General features: G+C 53.1%; 1 long non-coding RNA gene across 1 annotated transcript; it reads right to left on the bottom strand.

The window, feature by feature from the left end:
* Positions 1-7,764: 7,764 nt before the first annotated feature.
* Positions 7,765-21,414, bottom strand: LOC145716143 (uncharacterized). The gene is made up of 3 exons (XR_014138583.1): positions 21,155-21,414; positions 11,051-11,103; positions 7,765-10,655 (listed from the first exon to the last, which is right to left on the bottom strand). It is a non-coding gene; the product is annotated as an uncharacterized LOC145716143 (long non-coding RNA).
* Between the last annotated feature and the right edge of the window lie 1,308 nt (positions 21,415-22,722).

Raw genomic sequence — 22,722 nt, 5'->3', positions numbered from 1 at the left:
TCCAATGGCAAACCAACCACAGCCAGCCACTCTGACGACAAAGCCTATGTCTCACCTGCAGAGAGTACTCTCCTCGTGATTTGAGAGTTTATTTTTTTAAAAAGGTTTTATTTTTATTTATTTATTTATTTATTTATTTATTTATTTATTTATTTTTATTTATTTGAGAGAGAGAGAGAGAGAGCGCACGCACAAGCGTCAGGGAGGGGCAGAGGGAGAGGGAGAAGCAGATTCCCCGCTGAGCAGGGAGCCCAATGCGGGACTCTGTCCCACGACCCCGGGATTATGACCTGAGCCGAAGACAGATGCTTAACTGACTGAGCCACCAAGGTGCCCCGATTTGAGGGTTTAAAAGAAGGAGAGACCACATCGAAGTCAGGTTTTTCCTAAATTTTATATTTTCAAAGTATAATTTAAAAAAATTAAATAGTGCTTCTTTAAAAAAAAAAAAAGCAAATTCTGGCTTCCTCCTCCCCATCTCTCATCCCAGCCCTCAGAAGCAACTACTTTGAACATTTTGGTTGCTTTTTGGGGTATTTAGTTGCATACTGCAAAATATTTGCACCATGTTTTACCTCTTGATTCGTCTGTATTAGACCTGACCCTTTGACTTACTCTGGATAAGGACTTTAGCTCCCATACACCCCCACCCCAGGACTCCCCCCGCCCCCCGCCACCTCTTAGAGATCTCCTTTACATTGTAAGCATTATGGCTTTGCATACTTCTTTTGACAATTTTCCTTCCAGTAGGTAGCAAAGCTTCTTGAGGAAGAGGTCTGTTTCTCTAATTGCCCAGAGATGCTATAAGAACAAGGGGCAGCTCTGGGCCCCTTTTCTCCTTCTGACATTGCCACCAATATAATTCATCTCCATTTTCAATTAAATCCATAGTCAGAGTTTCATAATTGTGATCAAATAAGTATTACTCACTGCTGAACCAAGAAGAGTACTGTGGTTATATTTCCTTTCTTGGATTTTTTGGTTTTCCTTAGAGCTAATAATTGTTGTGGCCCTTGTTTCTTGGCCGTGATACCCCTGTTAGTTAGTTTGCCCCTTTATAGAATGCTCTAGAATTATCTTGAGTTCCATTGTTCCATAGCATGTTCTTCCCGAAGATTCCCCAGTTCCTGAGCTTTTCTTATGACTGCACGGAGCCACCCCAGCATCTTCCAATAAATACATATTTTTTTTAAAGATTTTATTTATTTATTTGACAGAGAGAGACACAGAGAGAGAGAGGGAACACAAGCAGGGGGAGTGGGAGAGGGAGAAGCAGGCTCCCCGCAGAGCAGGGAGCCCGATGCGGAACTCGATCCCAGGACCCTGGGATCATGACCTGAGCTGAAGGCAGTCGCTTAACCAACTGAGCCACCCAGGCGCCCCCCAATAAATACATATTATCAGTGTAAGTCCTACTCAACTTTAAGTGGTTTAAATAAGAAAAACTTTTCTTTGCTTCTTTTTGGTTTTTCTCTAGAGGCAAATCTAGGACGGGCATAGAAGATCCATGATCATCAATGATCCAGGCTCTTTCTAACTTGTTGCTTCACTGCCCTTAACACAGGGCTCCCAACTCATGGTTCAAGATGGCTCCTTGAGCTCCAACATCATGTCTGCATTCCAGCCATTAGAAAGAAGGCCTCTTTCACTCCATCTGAAGACATTTCCTGAAAGTTGCACACTCCATCTCTGTTTACACTCCAATGTTCACAACTTAGTCACACGGCTACGCGTAGTTAGGAGGGAGGCTGGGAAATGCAGTGTTTATTCTGAGTGGTTACATGCCCAGCAGAAAAACTGAAGTTCTGAGTCCAGGGAAGAGAAGGAGAACTGAGAGTAGAAGCAATGGGCAGGCTTGGCCATCCTTTTTCCTGCCTAAACATTTGAGCTGACATTCTAGCCCTCATACCCTGGCAGAGAACACACGGCCGCCTCCTCCTGCCTCTCCAGCACCTTCTCTCCTCTCCTCGGGCTCTGGGCATCCCACACTCCTTGCCTCGGGCCCCTCCCTTCCCACACACCATGCCTGCGCTGGCGATGTCTCCCTGAGATCCCACCCCATCTCTGATGTAACAACTCCCACTGCCCCCCTCCCCTCCCGAGTTCTCAGATGAGGTGACAACACCTCGGAGATCCCAACCAGGTCAGAGCCTGAGACACCATCCTGCAGCCTCCGGATCCTGTCCTTCACAGAGTCCACTGCAGCTGTGATTAGATACTAACTTGGGGGATTATGCTCACTTACTGTCTCCCTCGCTGGACGGTAAGCTTCTGGAGGCAGGACCATTTCTGTCCTTCAACCTCGACACACCAACACACAACAAGCCTCCATGGCATGAACCATACCTATTCCTGGAAAGCCTTCCTCCCGAATCACATGTCCTCACCTCCTTATTCATCCAGAGGCAACTAAAATCCCCCCTCTTCCAGGAAGCCTCCCTGTGCTCCCTCTGAGACAAGTAGCCCTCCCTCCTGAATGCCTCCAGATCTCAGTCATGATCGCTCTCTGCAACATAGCACTGACTTTGGGGAGGCTCCTCTATGAAGCTGTGAGTCGCTAGGAATCCGTGAGGACCCGTAAGTGGTTCTCTGGGGTCTCGCGTGTACAACGTACATGGACAACCTAGGAGACTCTCTGGTCCTGTAGCAGAATTGCAGGACTCCTGATGCGGCCTCTGGCTTACCGGTGACATCCGGCAATGGCCTCACTTCCCCCCCACCCCATCCCCGGGCCTTTCGGGGCCCTTCCATAGCTGACATTCTCTTGCTTTGCCACCCGATGCTGCAGCTCCGCTCAGGGGAGGCTGACCTTGACCCAGCAGGTCTCTCTCCATGGGCTGTGCATTCAGGTACCTCGGGTTCTGTTTTCCAGCTCGAGATCAAAAGAATGGAAGTGCTGGAGGCAAGGCTCCCAGGCAAAACAAAACAGAACAGATCTACCAGAGCCGAGGAACTTTTATTAACTTCCCAGCTGGCCCCAGAGGTCCCCATAGGAGGAAATGTAACACTGTTTGGAAAAAAATATTTTGACAAGTGCTGGGGAGGAAGGTAAGAACTTGACCAGGGGCCAAAGCCTCGGAGCACGGGAGGACACAGCCCAGGGAGGAGGAAGACTTCACAGCTCCCAGGGCATCCAGGACAGCGGCAGGGAGAAGCTGCAGAGAAGAGGAGAGTCATGACTAATATTTGTTGATACCTTGATCTGCCCGAACAGCTTGAGGAATGTGCACACTTTGTGCTTCACATACAGCAGCGAGCAAGGAGCTTGATTACCAAACAGAGCAGAAAGAACAGAGAGAGAGAGAAAAAACTAAAAGGGATTAAAGGTAAAGAGCAGATGGAAAAGAACGAAAGAGAAGAGATAAGGAAAGTGTTTGGGCCTGGCTGAGGCCGAGCAGGCAACTTGCTGGAAGGTGTATTGGTTATAGCGAAGGCACATGGGGCCTCTGGAAAGGGGAGACCGGAAGTGACAGTGGCTCAGACAAGATAGGAATGTCTCCTGCCTAGTAAGTAGCGGAACATCATGGGTTCTGCTGCATGAATGTCTCAGGCCCTCAGCCCGTGACACATGAAGGTTTACTGGCATCTCCACATTACAGCCAGTGGGAAGGGGATTGGGGGAGGGGAGGTCTGTCCCTTCCCTGCAGGGACACCTCCTAGAAGGTGCACACATCACCCCTGCTCACAGCCCATCCTCCAGAGCCTGCTCCACCATCAGCCCTGTCTCAAAGCGGGGCTGGGCAATATGGCTGAATTCTGAGCAGCCATGGGCCCAGCTGAATATTCTGTGACTCTGGGAGCAGAGATCATGCTCCTGGAGGGAGCCACGGATCTCTGCCACACACGGAGATTAGGGGGCAAATAGGATTGGTGGCAAGGCTAGGGAATCCGGCCCAGAAAACTGGTAGGAGCCCACAGTGGCCATGTGTCACAGTGGACACAGCCCCGGTCACAGCCAAGGGAGAGGCTGGCTGGGGCTTCTCCCCACTGCTGTCGCCGGGAAGGACTGTCCATCTGTTCCCACATTGTTGCATCAGGATCCAGACGGCAGGGGTTCCATTGGCAGAGGCACAGTCACGAGCCTGGGCGTCAATGGCCAAGGGCTTTTGTGGAAGGAAAGGGCTACCGGGACCACCCACACCACGGGATGGAGAACTCCTCCCTGTAGAAGATGGGAGTTGGATGCCTGACAGCATGCATCCCCAAAAGAGCCAAAAAAAAAAAGTCCATCACACATGTAAGGCCAATTCATCATTCTTGGAGCCACCATCTGAGATGAGCACTGTGACCACCCCAGTCTTCAGGTATCAGGGGTAAACTTTGCCAGCCACTGCTACAGAACTTTCTCTGAGCTCCGCGTTGCTCTAAGTACTTTACAACTATCGACGCTTTTAACTTGTCTTGGCCCCAAAACGAACATCCAGGACAGGTACCTTAGTCCCCCCACCTTATAGAGACACCGGAGGCAGGGGAAGGTGCCCCCCAGCTGGGAAGCTAGTAAGGAGCAGCAAAGCTGGGATTTGGACCCAGGCAGTCGGGCTCCAAATCCACATTGCACTACATTGTCGGTGGCAGAGAGAGGCGGCGGCGAAGGGTGTGGGGCTGTGCATTCTGGGATGAGGCTCACTCCTCCCCCTTCCCCCCCACCAGGTTTTCCAAACAATTTTCAGCAGAAGATACTGGATTCTTGAGTATTTCGTAAATGTGCGTGGTTGCTGACTTTCTCCAGATCAAGCCAATTTCATGGCAGGGTGAGTGAGGGACGTTTCAGATGTGGCCCTTCCAGGGAGTGGGGGCCTGGAGCAAGAGCATCCCAGCCCCCTACTGGGAATTAGCCAAAGTCTAGGAGAAGCTCTGGAACTTCACCAGGCCTCAGAACAAGGGGCAGAAAGCCAATCTCATTTAGGCCTCAGAGGCAGGATGGCCAACGGCTACCAGCTCAGCAACCCGAGCTCGAAAGCAGCAAGCAAGGGGTTCAGCTTCCTGCCCGAGCCCTCACACAGCCGCCTGGATCTTCAGTCACCGCCGCTGCCTGGGAACTGGATTCACAAATTTGAATTCCCCCTGAGCCGGTCCTGACCCCCGGTTCCAACAGGGGTGCTCCAAGCAGGCTGTAGCCACAAGGCAGAAAGCTGAGAAAAGAGAAAACAGGCCCGCACAGTCCATCAGTGGGCAATCTGTGCCCGGATTCAGCTGGAGCATCCCTGGACTTACCCCAGGCTGCTGGGCCCTGGACCTCACAGGGACCCCGCTGACCTCGAGAGTAAGGGGCCCGGCCCCGGGGAAGCCTTGCTTCAGAGAAATTGCTATAACCTGCTCCAAGAACCCCACGGCCGATTGGAGAGCTGGGATGGTGGGAGCTGTAGGTCCTCAGGGGCCGGCCGTCCACACACACACACACACACACACACACACACACGCATGCCCCCAGCATCAAGGTGTCACTTGACTGAGTCACCGCATACCCGATACCCGTTATCGTGTCCCCAGGGCTGAGGGGGTCCTATTCTTCTACAAGCAGTAGGAGGAGATTCAACCTCTCAAAACTCACAGGCCAAGGGAGTTTAGTTATTATTCCTATATGTTACTAATTATTATCATTATCATTATTGTTATTCAGCCGTCCTTTATTAGTATTTCCAGTACCGTGACCTGTATTAGGCATTTGCTGCCTTTGACCTTCCCCCCCCCCCACGTGAGGTGGGGACCCCACATCCACCCTGCAGGCGGAGACATGGAATGTGGGAAGGTTGACATGATAGTTATGTGGTTCCCAAAAGGGAGAGCCTCCTCCACCCTGGCTGGAGAGCACCTCCAACGGGAGGAGGTGATGGCTTGCCTTTCTGGGAACAAAACAGCCATTTCTGAGGTGACTTGGAAGAATAGGTCCTCATGGCGAGGGTTAGTGGGCTGACCAGCAAAGCTGTGTCTCCTGGAAGGCCCCTTACCTTGGTCTCCCGAAGACACCTGGGAGGGTTCTCCCTGGGTGCCAGGATCCCAGGGTAAGTTGAGACTGATTTCCAGCAGCCCGCAGAGGACTCCACACCCACTTCTCGGGACCGGGTGTGCGTCTGGGGAGCTGTATTTGTATTATGTCTTCACTGACATCTGTAATGGATGGAACAAGGTTTGAAGAGCTAATCCAGGGGAGCCAGCCCGCTTTGGGGCCAGAGACCCATTTTTTCTTTCATAAAAATAGGAGCCGAGAGACATGAAGTCTCCGATTAACAAGTGCTGGGCTCTGGGTCTGTAGGGGCCTGTGGACTTGGAGCCAGTTTGTACACCACATAAAGCAAAGTTGTCAAGGTTCTCTTTTGTGCCCCCTCTCCCCGCAGACTGGCAGACTCTTGCTTGCATGCGTTGGACCAAAATTATAGGGGAGGAAAGAAGCCACAAGGATGCAGAGTAAGTAAGTGGAGCAGAAGAAGAGGAAGAAGGAGAAGGAGGAGGAGAAGGAGAAGGAGAATAAGGAGAAGGAGAAGAAGCAGAAGGAGGAGGAGAAGGAGGAGGAGGAGAAGACGAAGAAGATGAAGAAGAAGGAGGAGAAGGAGGAGGAGGAGAAGGAGAAGGAGGAGGAGAAGGAAAAGGAGAAGAGAAGGAAGACCCTGGGGAAGAAGGAGAGAGAAATAAAGTAAATGAAAGAACGATCCCTTTCTCTCCCTCCCTGCTCTAGGTTTTCTGAGGCCCGACACCACGTCATTTCCATGATATCTGTACTGCCCTGACCTCCCTGGAGCTATTTTGAGTGATTTCTATTCCTCGCAACTAAACAATCCCTAACAGAAAGATAGGAGCCAAGCATGGACTTGCAATAATGAGGTCTCCGAGGAAACATGAAGCCATCATGTGGAATCAAAACAATGTGAGAGGCAAGGAAGTTCTGTGGTAGCTTGGTTAACAGCCACAAATTCTTCCAGTTCCGGCCGTCCACCCCTCTGCAATATGACCTCGCTGAGTCCCAGCCAGAGGGAGATCCTGCTTCTCCACCCCCTCGAATTGAGGCCGGCCTTGAGACAATGGAATCTGGCTGGAGTGAGGTGGTGTGAGTTTCGGAGCCCAGGCATCAAGAGGCCTTTTGGCTTCGCCTTTGCCCTCGGGGTCTCTGCTCCCAGCCTAATGTGTCCAGAAGTCAGGGCTGGCCTCCTGGAGGATTAGAGACCACGCAGAGGACCGCAGCACCCAGCCCACAGTCGGCACCACTGTCAGCAGCAGGAGTGAGCGCCCAGGGCCTTCCAACCCCTCTGATCTCGGAGCCGACTGCAGCTGGATGCATGAACCCAGAAGACATGACAGAGAATCTCTTAGATGATCCGGAGCTAGCCTAGATCTTTGTTTTAAACTGCTAAGTTGCGGCCAAGTTCTTTTAAGCTGATAAACTGATACCAGTTAAAGAAATCAGCAACGATGCCTGGGCTGTTTCCATAACCCAGAGCTAATTCGTATGCACTGGTGCTGGGACCTTGGAGACGGGTGGAGGCTGGAAGGACAGTGATGGAATGATCGGTGGGAGCTGGAACCATGAGGAGGAAATTGCTCCTGAAGCCTGGGGAAAGGGGACATGTTGCATCTTGGCAGAACAAGTGGCAGTACTGTTACCTGCCGATACTTGGAGGATAGAAAATGTACCAAATGAACTTACGTGTCTGGCGAAGTAGCTTTCCAAGCCCAGTGTGGAGGAGACCGCCAATGGACTTCCTTTGCCATGTGCGATAAGATACAAGAATAGAGAAATGAGCCGAAGAGAGCTCTGTTCAGTTTGCAGCAGAATTTAGAAGCAATAGGAAACCACCACAATGTACTGAGTTGAAAAATAAAACCATTTCTTTTTTTGAATTTATTTATTTTAGAGAAAGAGAGAACATGAGCGGGGGGTGGGGGGGACAGAGGGAGAAGGAGAGAGACAATCCCGGACTCCCCGCTGAGCGCGGAGCCCGACGTGGGGCTCAATCCCACAAACCTGAGATCATGACCTGAGCTGAAATCAAGAGTTGGACGCTTTACTGACTGAGCCACCCTGACACCCCAATAAAACCATTTCTTATCCCTAGTCTCTCCTGGTAAAGGATTCTCAGAGTACAAAATGGCCTCAGGGTAAAAATAAATCAAGGATGTGACTGTAAGACCCTTTTTTTTTTAAGTTATATTTATTTATTTGAGAGAGAGAGAACAGGAGGAGGGGCAGAGGGAGAGGGACTCTCAAGCAGACTCCCCACTGAGCATGGAGTCCGACATGGGGCTCAATCTCACAACCCTGAGATCATGATCTGAGCCAAAACCAGGAGTCAGATGCTTAACCGACTGAGCCACCCAGGTGCCCCTGTAAGACCCTTTACTAAGACCTCAAAATGGTCAAAGGCACTGCTGTGAAGCCTTCTCAGCTGTAGAAAAGGGTTTCTAAGACTCTTACAAGTGCTGAACTGTGGCACACCCAAGGTAGAGAGAGATCTGTCTCAAAAAGAATGATGTGGCTTCTGGGGCATTGAGTATCCCCAGGTATGATTCATAAGAAACCCATAACATTTGAGATAATCATATTAACCAAAGTACCCCTAGTTTGGACTAAGAAGAACTGAAATAGTTCAAAACGAAAAGAATCCTCTGAATTTCACAAACAGGAAGCAAGCCAAGAAAGCTACTCAGTGCAAATAGTTCTCCTGGACAAGGACAATCTCTCAGACAGCAGAGCCCAGAGCCCAGGGTTGGAGCCAACAGCCAAAGGGAATGATGGACTCAAGGCCACCCCCAGGGGCAGAACCAGGCCCTAATCAGGGAATGTCTTTTCTCCCCAGAGCAGAGGAACTTGATCACAAGCACCTGGCTGGATTTCAGAATTGTTACGGACCAGCGATCACCATGCGTCTACTGTCCCTCCCTTTTCAAAACGAAATAGTCTACCTTGTCTCACCATTGCATACCTGGTGTGTGAGGGTAGATCAGTTGCCCGGGGTGAAGGGGAGCACCATCCACATCCGGACCTGACCTAGACCACAAGACTCCAGACGCTGAACCTGGTGTTGCACTGGAGGAAACCTTGAAGGTCTTGGGAGCAGGCTACACATAACCTGCTGAGGAAAGAAAGTGAATCATTTGTGGCTGGAAGACAGATGTGGGCATTCTTTAGAGGCTGCAAATTCCTCCCAGGCCAGGATGCCCACTTCTCTGCATGACTGCCCTGTCTCCCAGCAGGGATGGAGCCTGGTAATCCATCCTCCTGCATGTAAGTTGACCTTGGGACTTGCTCCCACCAACAGAATCTGCCAGAAGTACAGATGTAGGAGTCTCAGGCTTTTGAGCTTCTGTCTTGGCCCTCTTTGGACTGTGCCCTGTGCCCACCAGGCCTTGAAGAAGTCTGGGCTGAAAGACCATGTGGAGAGAGAAGGATCTGGTGTCACCACCACCCCAGATGGACCCAGGCCCCAGCTGACCTTCTGCTGACCCCAGACACAGCCACAGTGGTATTGTCCAGTCAATTACAGAACCAGGGGAAACATAAATTGTCTAAGCTACCAAGATCTGGTGTGGTTTGTTATGCAGCAGAGTCTAACTAAAACATCTCCCCCCACATACTGGCAGCCACAGTGGACAAGCTCCAGTCTCTGACTGTGGCCCTATCAGGAGGGGGGACCACAGGGACCATGATCACTGAAGGTCAGGATACTGGGGCTCGCTGATCACTCCTTCTGGTCTAATGTAGAAAAAGAGAGAGAGAGAGAGAAACACCAATTCTGGGTTTTCCAGCTGGAACTGGATATTTTTTTTTAATGGAACAATTTTATAGCTTTTTGCTTTTCTCCAGCCCTCTGAGATGGTCGAGGCCTAATCTGAAAAATAATCATGCACCTTGCCAAATTGCAACAGCTGAATTTTCTGCCATTCTGGGTTTCTATGATTAAAATTAATTCACTTAATAAAAAAGACTGGCAGAGAAGGAGGAAATTGGACATTCTAGGCAGAGAAAAAGCTTTGAGCCGAAGCTCAGAGATGTAGTATCAAGGAGACTTGCACTCAGATGCAAGTAAACAAGTTCTGGATTAACAAGGCCCTTGGCCAGTGGTTCCTAAATATCAGTGTGCATCAGAATCACTCAGACGGAGGGCGCCTGGGTGGCTCAGTCATTGGGTGCCTGCCTTCGGCTCAGGTCATGATCCTGGGGTCCTGGGATCGAGCCCCACATTGGGGTCCCTGCTCGGCGGGAAGCCTGCTTCTCCCTCTCCCGCTCCCCCTGCTTGTGTTCCTGCTCTCGCTATCTCTCTCTCTGTCAAATAAATAAATAAAATCTTTAAAAAAAAAAAAAAAGAATCACTCAGACAGTTTGTTAAAAACCCAGACCACTCAGAGTTTTTGATTGAGCAGATCCATGTGGTGGGGGAAAGGGCAAGAATGTGCTTTTCTGACAAATTCCTTTGTGATCCTGATGATGCTGTTCAAGCAGGTACCACACTTTGAGAACCATTGGCCTGAACTTAGCCCCTGAACAAATAGGGGTGGGTGGTGGGTGGTTAAGGTGATTGAAGTGGTGGTTCAGGTCTCAATAATGTCACCAGGAACCCAGAATTCCAACCTGTCTTCTTGGACATCCTTAACTTATTGGTTTTCATCCTTATGTTTGAAGTCTCCTGGTCACAAGATGGCTGCAACAGCTCCAGAACTCACGTCTGCATGTAAAGAAGGAAGAGAGTAGAAGTTGATCCATGAACTAGTGGAATTTGAGCTCTTTATCAGGAATTCGAAGTTTTCCTTGAAAGGCCAAACCTCTTCCCACTACTGCTTGTCCCAAATGCCCCAACCAGACTGTCAGATACATCCCTAGCTATAAAGAGTCTGGGCAATGGAGTGTGTAGCTTTCTCACTCCTATGGCAGAGGTGTGCATGGAAGAGGGGGTGCAGAATGAAGCTCCAGTGTTTGTCACAAAAGTGAAGGTGACCAAAAAGCCTGGAGGTCACTCCTTGCCAGAATCAAGTAGGGGACACACTAGGCACCCAATTATGTGTGAATGAATGCCAGGAGTGGATGCAGAAAGAGCAGTGGGTTTGGATCTCTTCTGCTTACCGGTTGAATGATCTTGAACACGTCACTTTACCTCTGAATCTCGGTTTCTCTTTCTGTGAAAAAGCAAATAACCTCATTGAGTTGTTGTGAGCATTAAGTAGGGTAACATATATGAAAGGGCCCCGAATGGGGCCTCTGACCCTGAAAGGTGGGCTGTAATCAGGAGTGTGCCAGTCTTGCAAGAGCGCCCACCGACGGAGGGCTCGCTGTGGGCGGGGCTCTATGTTAAACCCTTTATGGCCCTTTCTCATTTCCTCCCCACAATAGAATTCCCATTCAGAGGGGAAAACAGAGGACAAGAGGAGACTTTTATTTATTTATTTTTTAAATATTTTATTTATTCATTTGACAGAGAGACAGCACAAGCAAGAGGAGTGGCAGGAAGAGGAAGAGGGAGAAGCCAACTCTCCACTGAGCAGGGAGCCCCATGTGGGGCTCGATCCCAGGACCCTGGAATCATGACCTGAGCCAAAGGCAGATGCTCAACCGAATGAGCCACCCAGGTGCCCCAAGAGGAGGCTTTTAAAGTCACAGGCTGGTAAGCAGAAAGCAAGGACCAAACCAGGTCTGTTGGGCTCCAAGTGTGCACCCTCAGCCACTCCTTGAGATTGCTTTTCCAGAAAAATAAGCCTCTACAGAGCCACCAACAGCGCGAGCTCAGCTGACGCCCTGGCCCGTCCTGCCCTCACTGGGTGACTAACTCAGGACAAGCCAGACTCGCCTTGGCTCTCCCCACCCCTCAGCCGGAGGCAGCCTGCGGGAGCCAGGCAGGGCCAGCCTGCCACCCGGACTGCTGTCCCCAGCAGGAGTGGGGTCCCGCCTGGCTGAGTGCCTTCCAATTAGACTGGGTCTCCTGGCCAGGCAGGAGGTGGCAAGTAGGCAGGGCCCAGCAGGGAGCAGGCAGTTAGAGGGTAATTAGATGGGGATGTGGAGCAGCTCCTTTAATGAGGAGGTTGTTCTGGGCAAGGGACACTGAGGAGGAGTGTCTCTCCAGGCACCTGCTCCCTGCCGGCATCTTGCCCTGGGCACCATGAGGAAGCAAGAAGCAAGCGACATTCTTGGGGGCCCAGGCCCTGTGCTGGCCACAGGTCTCCTTTACCCTCGGAACACCCAGGCCGTAGATGAGAATCCTGGGACTCGGAGGGAGGAACACCCCCCCCCCGGGGTACACAGCTAGGAAGTGGCAGAGAAAGAGGCTGAAAGGTCTGAGACCCGGGTCTGTGCTGTATCCTCTTTCACACCATTCGTCTGATGCTCTTCTTCTGCTCACGTCCTCTGATGCTAGAGCACCTGATGGGGACTGATAGTTGACACCAAGGAGGATATTCAAATTATTTACCAACCGGTGTGCCAGGGCTGTGAGCTGGAAGAATTTTGATTTTAACAAGCGCCCTGGCCATAGTCATGGATGCATCAGGGCAGAACCGGAGCCACCGTTGGGTCGGCCTTTAGAGGTGGCGTTCACTTTCTAGGCCACTGGGGTGTGGCCAGAGGGGCTGCTCGGGCCCTCCCCTTGAACACCCCCTTCCCTGCACCCCAGAGCTGGCGCCCAAAGCCCAAAGATGGGTGACTCACACCTTCTCCCCAGAGCTGACAACAGACTTCCCAGGAAGGAGCAGCCCGCTCCAGGGAAGCCCCCATCTGGCTGAGGCAATCTGTCCGTCTGGAAGAGGGTAGAGTATGCCAAACACTACAGCAGCTGTGCCCAAAGCGAGTTCTGCAAATCTGAAAGACTGTCCCTAGGAGAGAGGGTTCCCTGCAGAAGTCTGTTTGGGAATCGTGTGTCCTCCCCTTAGCTCTGGAGAGTCCCGGCCCATATTGCTGTATTAAAGGTTCTTGTAAGTCCTGGGGGGAGAAAGGGCCCATGTTGGGGCACCCTGACATTTTCTAAGCATTTTTAGCCACAGGGCTATTCTTTGTTCAGCCCCCATAGGCCTCGGAGGACATGAGTTTTCCTTGGGATACAGCTTTGGAAACACGGTTATGTACAAATCCCTTCCCTGATCCCAGCAGCCTGGACGTCACCACCCGGCCACAGCTGATGCTGGGGAGAATGGGTAAGTGGATTGGGGGGAAAGGGGGTGGGGCCTGGGGGAAGGGGGCCTGGTCTGCCTCCCAAGGGCTCCCAGAAGCCCTTCATTCTCCCTGGATGGTCTTCTCTGTCAAATACCGCCCATCCACAGGCAGGGGGGCTCCACCAGGGCCCAGCCTTCCCCTCAGGATGGAAGGAAGTTGTTTTGTTTTGTTTTTAAGATTTTATTTATCTATTAGAGGGAGACAGAGAGAGAGAGCATGAGCAGGGGGAGGGGCAGAGGCAGAGGGAGAAGCAGACTCCCCACTGAGTGGGGACCCTGATGCAGGGCTGGACCCCAGGACCCCAGGATCATGACCGAGCAGAAGGCAGACGCTTCACCGACTGAGCCACCCAGGCGCCCCAAGATGGAAGAAAGTTTAAAGCTGCACCTCAGTCCCTGAGTACCAGAAAACTAGTCCCTTGGTGCCAGAGGCTCTGGACTGGAACAGACAGGGTTCGAGGACCAGCTCTGCCTCCAAACAGCTGTGTGACCCTGGGCAAGTCAACCTCTTGAACCTCAGTGTCCTTCTGAAGAATTGGATGCCAGTGCTTAGACCACAGGGTTACGGTGATAATACAACTTGATAATTATAACAGTCACACGTATATTGTACTGTGTGCCCTGCATGGCTCTCAACACTTTACCTATGTTAACATTTCTTCCCTAACAATTCTACGAGGGAGGTATTGTCCCCGTGTTATAAATGTGAACACTGGGGCACAGACCGATTGCAACTTGCCTGAAGTTGTTGCCCAAGTGACGGGTGGCAGGGCCAGGACTCAAACCCAGGGAGTCTCGCTCTGGAAGTCACTGTCGCAGCAAACACTCGGCAAGTGGTAACCACAATTTATGTCATCACAGAGAGATTCGGGGGATCTAGAGATTGCGGAGGTGGGAGTTGAGAGGAGCCCATCTAATACAGGATGAGAGAACAAGTGGAAGAAAGGGACACGGGAGGGGATCTCCGTTCCCAGAAAGCTTGGCACTCTATCTCCTTTGCATCTGATTTCCTATCACAGTAACCTCACCCCTAAGGCGAGGAAGGGAGGCCTCAGGGAGGGTGTCCCACCTTCCCCAGTACTGCCGTGCATTGGTTATCAGGGCCCTGAGGAGGGCAGTCTGTCTTGCTCCATGTGTCACCTCTGTCCTTGCAGGAAGTGACACTCCACAGCTGGACGTGAGTCGGTAACAGGGCATGTCTGAGCCTGGGGTCTCCAGAAAGCAGAGCTTATGACAAGATTTGGGTGTGAGCACTTAGCGGGCGGGTGTGATCCAGAGAGCAGGAGTGTGTCCTGGGATGGGGGAGGGGGGGCAAGCTGAGTTGCTCTGACCCACGGGACCACCAGGAACACGCAGCCCAGGAGAGAAGCGGAAGCCTGTGTGCTCTGGCTGCACCGTGCATTGGCCAAGCTCACCCTAAGGGGCACCATTCCTCCTGCCCCTCCAGCCTGTGTGGGGCTTTGTGCCCGAGAAGGCCCAGCCAGGCCAGGAAGCAGTGGGGGGTGGGGGGCACAGGCAGGCTCGAGGCAGGGCAGCAAAGCCCGTCAAAACCTCCGTGAAGGGCAGACACGCTTGCGTGGAGCTGGGCGGCAAGACCGTGGCCAGAATCAGAGGCAGGGCCAGATCGGAAGCAGCGCCTGCCCACAGCTGTCCGCTTCCAGGAGCTGGGGACGTGTCGTGATCGTGTCTGTTTGGAAGGAGTCAGCAGATTTCGAATGAAGGACACGTGGCGTGAAGGATCCGACACGGGGAGGCCAGCCCACAGTTGGTGGTTCTCAAACTTTGGTGGGAGGCCTGGGTCAAGCGCAGATGGCTGGGCCCCATTTCTGCCACCTTCGGGGGGTGCTGTTGCCGCAGACCCAGGGAGCACCCGGAGAACCACCCGTGTTGTTTCGGAGCCCTGGGAAGGAAAAGAAAGGTTTCCAGTCCCCCGAGATCTCAGAAGATGGACATGAGATGGAGGCAGGAGACCCAGACTCTGGTCTAGATGCAGCTCTCTGGCCTCAGTCTTCCCATCCATAGGGAGTGAGTGCATTGTTCCAGATGATCCCTGTGGGCCTTTCTGCTCTGGGGTCTCACGAGTCTTAGAGCCCAGGTTGGGAAGGGGGAATGTGGAAAGTTGTCACCAGCCCTGGACCCCTAGAGAGGAAGAAAAGAAGTCTGACCATTCTGGGGAAGGGCTGTCTGTCTCCGGGGCAGCAGGGAGCCTGGAAGCTCAGTGATCCCCCTGCTTGCTTCTGTAGGGGCTGATAGCGACTCCTGGGCCTCTCTCCCTGCTTGGGCCTCTGGCTGTCTGGCAGACCCAGAGGGGGTGTCAAAGGGCTGAAAGTCCAGGAGGATGAGGTCTCGGGAGGAAACATAACCCAGGGCAGTTGGCCAGGAGGCCCTGGTCCTTTGCTGAGAACATTTTTGCCTCTGCGTGGATTTGAGCTCCGTGGCCTGGCGTCCGAGGTCCTCGACAACCAAACACAAACAAACTGGTCAGCCCATTCCAGTCAGAATTCAGGACACACAATTACTTTCCTCAGGCCGCTGAGGGCACGAAGGCTTTGAAACCAGACAGATTCAGATCAAATCCTGTGTGACCTTGACCTCTCTGAGCCTCCTTTCCCTCAGGTGTAAAATGAAAGTAATCATGCTTACATCTTGGAGTTGACTCAAGGCCTGAACAGGATAAGGTAGATAATAGTATGTCTGACATGAAGCAGGACTCGAGAAATGACAGCAATTGCCATTTAAGCCCAAAGTGCTCTGTGACACTCTCTCGGTCATTAATACCATCTACAGACAGATCACCCCGCATTTGTTTCTCCAGCCCTGTTATTCAGACTCAGATGGACAACAGCACACCAACACCTCCACTTGGATGTCTCATGCGTATCTCAAACTTGACTTGGCCAGTACGGAACCTTGGCTCCCTCGTGGGCTGCTCAACAGCATTCTCTCCTGCCCGAATGTCCCCCCACCTCCCGCCCACCACCCCGTCCAGAAACCTCAGGGTTCTCCTCTACTCTGCTCTTCTCATCTATCAGCAAGACTGATGCTCTACTTCACAGCATTTCCAGAATCCGACCGCCTCCATGGCTACTGTCTGGTGATAATTATCAGGATTATCAGCCTCCTAACCGGCCTCTGGCTTCCTCCCCTGACCTCTCACTCCACACAGCCACCAGGATGGTCCTGTTAACATGTGAACCAGACCATGGCGCTCCCCAGCTGGAAACCTGCTAATGATTTCCCATCACACCGAAGTCTTTCCCCTGGCCAGCAGAGCCCCAAACGATTTGGCCCCAAACCCCTGACAGGTCTCCCTTCCTATCACTCTTCTCCAGGTTAATGCACTCTAGCTGCAAGGGCCTCCCTTCTCCTCCAGTGGGCAACCGCACTCCCAGCCGAGGGCCTTTGCATTCGCTGTTCCCTCTGCGGGGAAGAATCATCCCTCAGATTTCCCAAGGGAGGACTCTGCACCGTGGCCTCACCTGGGCTCAGATATTTCCTTCCCTGACTATTGTTTCTCCAAAAGCATGGCTCGGTCCGCTCCAGCAGTCCTCACTCCCTCTGAGGGCATGGGCCGTGTCAGTCCCCAGCAGCGCCGCCCAGCAGAACCCCCTGTCATGGTGGGTATGAGCCATCACCAGCGCGACTCAGTGTGCAGGCGCGGGCCACTTAGGGGGCTTGCGCACTTGAAATGTGGCCATCGTAACAGAGGAGCTGGATTTTCTTTTTTGTTTTTAGATTATTTATTTGGAAGAGAGAGAAAGAGAGCATGAATGGGGAGAAGGGCAGAGGGAGAGAGAGACTCTCCAGCAGATTCCCTGCTGAGCACGGAGCCTGAAGCGAGGCTGGATCTCACGACCGTGAGACATGACCTGAGCCGAAACCAGGAGTCAGACGCTCAACCGACTGAGCCACCCAGGTGCCCTGGAACTGAATTTTCAACTTTGTTTCATTTTACTTCCTTTGCATTTAAATAGACACCCGTCCTAGTGGTTTCCCCCGTGGGCAGAACAGGGCCCGAGCCTCAGGGCCAGAGCCTCAGTCTCGCCCCAAAGAATATAAGCCTATGATGGCAGAGCCTTGTCCCTTTTGTCCATGGATATCTCCCAGGGCAGAAAACATTTTCTAGCACACGTAGTAAGTGCTCAGAAAAGCCTCATGAATGAATGCCTCTATTATCACAGAATCACATTGTCCCCCTCCCATTTACATGAATGAGGAGACAGGCCCAGAGAGGGTAAGCGTTCAGCACGCACACACAGCAAGTCCGTGCCCCCTGAATCAGACTTTCTCCCCTATCCACCCCCACTTGGCTCCCTGGTGTTTTCTTGGCAGCAGGGAACTGATTAAAACCAATCAGCCTGATTAACCCCGGAGAGTCTGAGATGCCCAACTCCAGGCGGCGCTTGGCACTGGCTGGGACTACGGATGAGCAAAGGCAGAGGCCCTGTCATGGGCCAGGGAGGGAGGACCGGGATCCATGGGGGTGTGCTAGTCACAGGCCAAGCAGCCTGAATGGCTCAAGATGATAAAAACCCCGAAGCCCAGGAGACAGCAGACTATTTTTTTTTTTTTTAAATCAAGAATTCTTTATGGGTCCTGCCTCAGGAACCAGGAGTCAACAAAAAATCAAGTTGGACATTTTAAAAGGAAACAGGAAACCTTGCTTTCCTGCTGGTTAAAGCAGGAAGCGGGGCTTTATAATTGGAAAGCGAAAGGTGGGGGGGGGGTATGGGGTCCGTGTGGCCTGAAACTGCCATTAGCAGGAATAGTCCAAGCCACTGAGCTTAGCACTGCCCAGGCCCTCTGGGGGTGAGGAGGGCGGGGCAGTCCCATGGTCGGGGCCAGAGTCTGCGTCCTTGTCACCCAGTCTCCCTGCACCTCAGCTTCCCCATCTGTACAAGGACAAGACCGGAGCCCACCCCACAGGGGACAGGGACAATCACACAGGAAGTGTGATTAGCAGCTGACCGTCACCACAGTCTCACAGTGGGGACGAGCTGGGCCTCCCACCAGCAGGTGCAGTGAGGACAGAGGGCCAGGAGGAGGGAACGACCCAGGCAAAGGCTCAGAGGCTGGACTGAGGGAACCAATTTGGGCCCTAAAACTGGCAGGTCCCAACTATCTCTCTGCTCCTGACTGTGACTTCAGGAGGCCCTTTGGCCTGCCTCCTCCCCGTGGCTCCCTCCATGGGAAGCCCGGGGAGCAGGATGAAGGGGGGCAGGGCAGAAGACAAGGGTGGCAACAGACAGGCCGTCTTAGTCGTCTGGCTCATCAGCCTGAGAGGTGATAATGACAACCCCAAGGAGGAGCGGGAGTGGTCTCCACCTCCCCACCAAAGGTTGCTTGGGATAGCAAAGAAACAAAAACCAGAATAGGACACCTGGTTACATTTCAGAGAAGCAGCAAATCATTTTTTTTTAGTCTAAGCGTGGAGAAGCTAGGACATACTCATACTAAAAAATGATTCATTGTTGATCTGAAACCCAAGTGTAACAGGGTTCAAGGTTTGGTGTGTGCAGGCCTTGAGCCAGGCTGACAGTGCGACCTCAGATCCTGGTGCCTGGGAGCTGCCTCCTTGCTCCTCATGAAGTTCAAGGGCCCACGGACGGGCCCACCCACTTCCCAACTCCACCAGCATCACGCTGGCCCCTTCCTATCTGACCCCCCGTGGCCCTTGCGGTGCTCTGGCCCCCTCTTCCCCTTTTCCTCCTTCCCCCAGCCTTCCTGCCGGGGCTCGCCTCCACCCGCCCAGGAGTCAGCCGGCTCCACGGCTATTCCTCACCCCCTTGGCCCTTGCCTTCACGACGGGCAGTTACCATTCAACATTTTCTTGTGAATGCTTCCGTTTCTGTCTGCAGGGTAGTTTTGGCTCACCGCTGTACCCCAGCGATTGGCCCCCATCCCCAAGTTAGCGGGTGCTGCAACCATCTGTGCCATGGAGATGAACAGAGACTATTCCAGGAAGTGGGGGGGAGGCAGAGAAGGAAGGTCTGAAGCACCCGCGTGCTCACACCTCCCCTGAGAGAAATGGCCATTTCCGACCCCGACCTTCAGCCTCCGGACAGGACAGGAGCCCATGGCCATGGTCAAGGAGTCAGAAGTCTCTCAAGAGCTCTGCACACCCAGCAGCTTGCTTGGGGCAGCTCTCTCCTCCTCCCGGAGGCCCTATTCCCCCCACCGCACCCCAAGTAGTGCCCGACACCCCTCCTGGCCCTGCTGTCCTGAGAGGCTTGTCCCTGAAGCCTCAGATCCTCCCGAGAGCCATGCTGGCCTCCCCTCCCCCTCGAGACTGCAGTCTGGGTGCCCTGGGCCAGCCTGCGACGCCCTGTCCCTGTCCCCAGTACCTCACGGTGTCTGCACACACAGTCCCAGCTCAACAATGATCTGTAGGGTGAATGAATGAGTAAATGGCCCATTTCCTCCAGGCCCCAGTGAGTTTTTCAGGCACTTGCTGGGGGAGGGGAGAGAGATGGCAGCAGCAGATGGCCACTGGGACCAGGAATGAAGGCTAAAAAGGGAACATGATGCGGGGAAGGGGGCTGAAGCCACAGGCACGCTTCTCTCCACTGATGTCATCTTGGAGCAAACCCAGCAGGGCCGGGCTGGGTTATCACAAAATGTCTCCCCAGGCTAGTGTTATCATCTGATTTCGAGCAAATTACAGAATTAAGGGTGGGGTTGGCTGGGCCTGTTCTATATTTGGTGCTGGCATATCAGCAGCACCCGCAAGAGCCTGCTGGGATTGTGCTCAAAAACCTGATTGAGGTGGGTTTGGGCCAGAACGTCGCATGCTCTCCCAGAAGGCTGAGGATCTCACAGGCAGGAGGGGGAGGCTGGAGGGACTAGAGGAAAGGGTCAGCCTGTGACCCACGCACCCCAGCCACCCGTCCCCATTGACTCCAATAACGTAGCCACGGTGAGAGTGGGGGTGGCCCCTGGCAGATGCTGTGTTGCCAGAAGGTGTTGCTGGCATCTCTCATGGGGACCAGATTACGCCCCGCATCCAGGGAGGTTGGGAACATGTGCAGAGAGGAACCAACGAGGCGCGAATGAGTACATCTTGTTGGATCTAAGAGGGAGAGGCAGGAAAAGTTGGGGGGGTGGCAGTATGAATTAGAGGAGGGCTTATCTTTGCAGCCTTAGCTCTTGCTACCTACAGAGGATGTCTGGTGTTTTTGCCTGCTTAACATTCTTATCCCTCCTTCTGGAAACATCATCCTGGCTTTCCTTTGAGGAACTGCCCATCTCCCCACTCGCGGCTGTGTTGTCCAGGCAGGGCTGACACCTTCCCACTCGCGAGATCTAGGGGTGGGCCCAAGCCCCAATTCAGACAATAGCTCTGAGCTTGGCATGGCTCAGGGATGGCTTGACATGGAAGCTGGGTCAATCAGGGTCAGCCCTGGGACTTGGGTTGGGATTACTGGGAACAAAATGTTCTTCCCCAACTAAGGTTGAAGCAGGAGGGAAGGAAGCCCCGAGTTATTCATTTATCTCAGAAGGAAGCCAGTGCAAGGAAAGCAGGACGAGGAGATGGAATAAGGAAGAGTGAATCCTGGATCCAGCTGTGCCTGAAGCTCATCTTCCACACTCTTCTGATAACATGAGCAAAACATTCCCTTTGAGCTGAGTTTCTGTGATTTGCAAATCAATGAACCCATTGATTATCTTCAGTCCTCCACTCCAGCCACATGAGCTTCGTTGCAAGTTCTCAGAAGAGGTCAGACCTCCCCCCACCTGCAGATTGCTACTCAAGCTGTAACTTCCACCAGAAATGCCAGCCCCACCTCGAGACCTCCTGTTGAAATCCTTCTCTACCCTTCACACAAACGACACCTACTTCAAGGAGCACCCTGAAACGTTGTGGTCACTCCCACAGCGGACAGAGTGAACCCTTCTTACAGGGCCCACGTGGTGGCACTGATTCTGCATCACTTTTGTATATATTTAACTCCGCCCTGCAGCCCAGCACCATGCTGGGAGCATGAGCTCAACTCATCTTCACACCCGCCCCTTGAGGTGATCACCTTACAATCTCTGCACCGCAGGGTGGCATTGACTCAGGCTGCGACCTGCTCCATGTCCAAGATGAGAGGCAGGGCCGGGCGCCCAGAGCTCCCTCTCTGGCTGGCTGTGCTGCCCTGGCCACGGGCTGGTGTGCCCGCCGGGGTCTTTCTCCTACTCTCACGGGCGAAATTTCAACTCAGTACCCATTAAACACTAACTGCTGTCTCCTCCTCCTCCTCCAGCCCCTGGCAACCACCACTGTCCTTTCTGCCTCTGTGACCCTGACTGCTCTAGGTCACTTCCTGTGACTGCGGTCATTACGTGTTTATCCCTTTGCACCTGGCTTCTGTCATTTAGCTTAAAGTCGTCGAGGTTCGCCCATGCTGTAGCTCCTGCCAGCATTTCCTTCCTCTATAAGGCTGGCTAATATTCCATTGTAAGTAGCCTACCTTATCTTTTCTGTTGTTGAAGTTTCAAGTCTCTATTGAAATGCCAGGTAGCTAACATACAGTGTAACACTAGTCTCAGGAGTAGAATTCAGCGGTTCATCCCTTCCATACAATACCCCGTGCTTATCACAACCAGTGGCCTCCTTCCTGCCCATCCCCCACCCCCTACTTTATCTCTAAATGGAGGCTGGACCCTCCGTCCATGTTAGCGCTGGTGCCGTGGCCAGCCCACGCCCTCCAGAGCCGTCTGGACAGGGAACGGGTAGGGTGTCTCAGGTGGAGGGGGGGTGGCATGCTCCCACCTGAGCCTGGAGGAGGGCGGGTCCGTGCTGAGACCCCCCGCTCTGCACCATCCCCCTCTGAAATCATTATCTACCATGGCAATGTGTCCACAACTCCCCCAGCCTGTCATGGGAGCCGGGGTGTCCCTGCAGCAAGAGAGCCTTCCCAACCCCAATTCCTCTCCTCTCCAGTCTGAGGAACATGCACTCGAAGCCAGGGGCTGTGCTGGGAGCCGCCACTCCCACCCGCCAGGTCTCATCCCAGCTGCCAAGGAGATGCCCGTCAGTGGGACCGCAGAGCAGGAGAGTGGGCAAAGAAAGTACCAATCCAGAAACTCTTGGCTGAAGCCCCAGCAGCAAGGTGATGTTTCAGCTCTCCCCGGAGGATCTGCAAGGCGTCAATACTGTGGAGCAAGGAGATGAAACACTCAAAGCCGGTGCAGGGGCGCTGCCTGCGAAAACCCTGGAAGGAAGGAAGGAAGGCCACCAGCTAGTCCTCTGGGCCCAAAGACCAGCAGCGCTAAGGACTCCTTTGGCACGGCGCTGTCTGTCTGCCTTCCAGACGCTCCTGCGGCAGCTGCCTGGGCTGAGCCAGGCTCGGGGCTGGAAGGCAGGGAGGGGGCAGAGGAGGGTGATGGGCTCCAGATCATCCTTGGCCTGTTGGCGAGGCTCGGGCTTAGCAGGTGCAGCACGCTAAATACCAATAGGATTCCACAGCCTCGAGGACCATCCAGAAGGTTCCGTCCTTCCTTCAAAAACTCTAAAAATTCTAATCAAGATGATCACTCAGTCCCCAAGCCCCGTGGGAGCTGGAGCTGGGGAAGGGCTGGAGGTTTCAGGGGGCTACCCCGAGGTGGCGGGAG

Source organism: Leptonychotes weddellii, chromosome 11 (assembly GCF_054177405.1).
Source record: "Leptonychotes weddellii isolate Sample4059 chromosome 11, ASM5417740v2, whole genome shotgun sequence".
NCBI classification, from domain to species: domain Eukaryota; kingdom Metazoa; phylum Chordata; class Mammalia; order Carnivora; family Phocidae; genus Leptonychotes; species Leptonychotes weddellii.
Note: the sequence above shows the minus strand (reverse complement) of the source record. Positions and strands in the feature narration are given on the sequence as shown.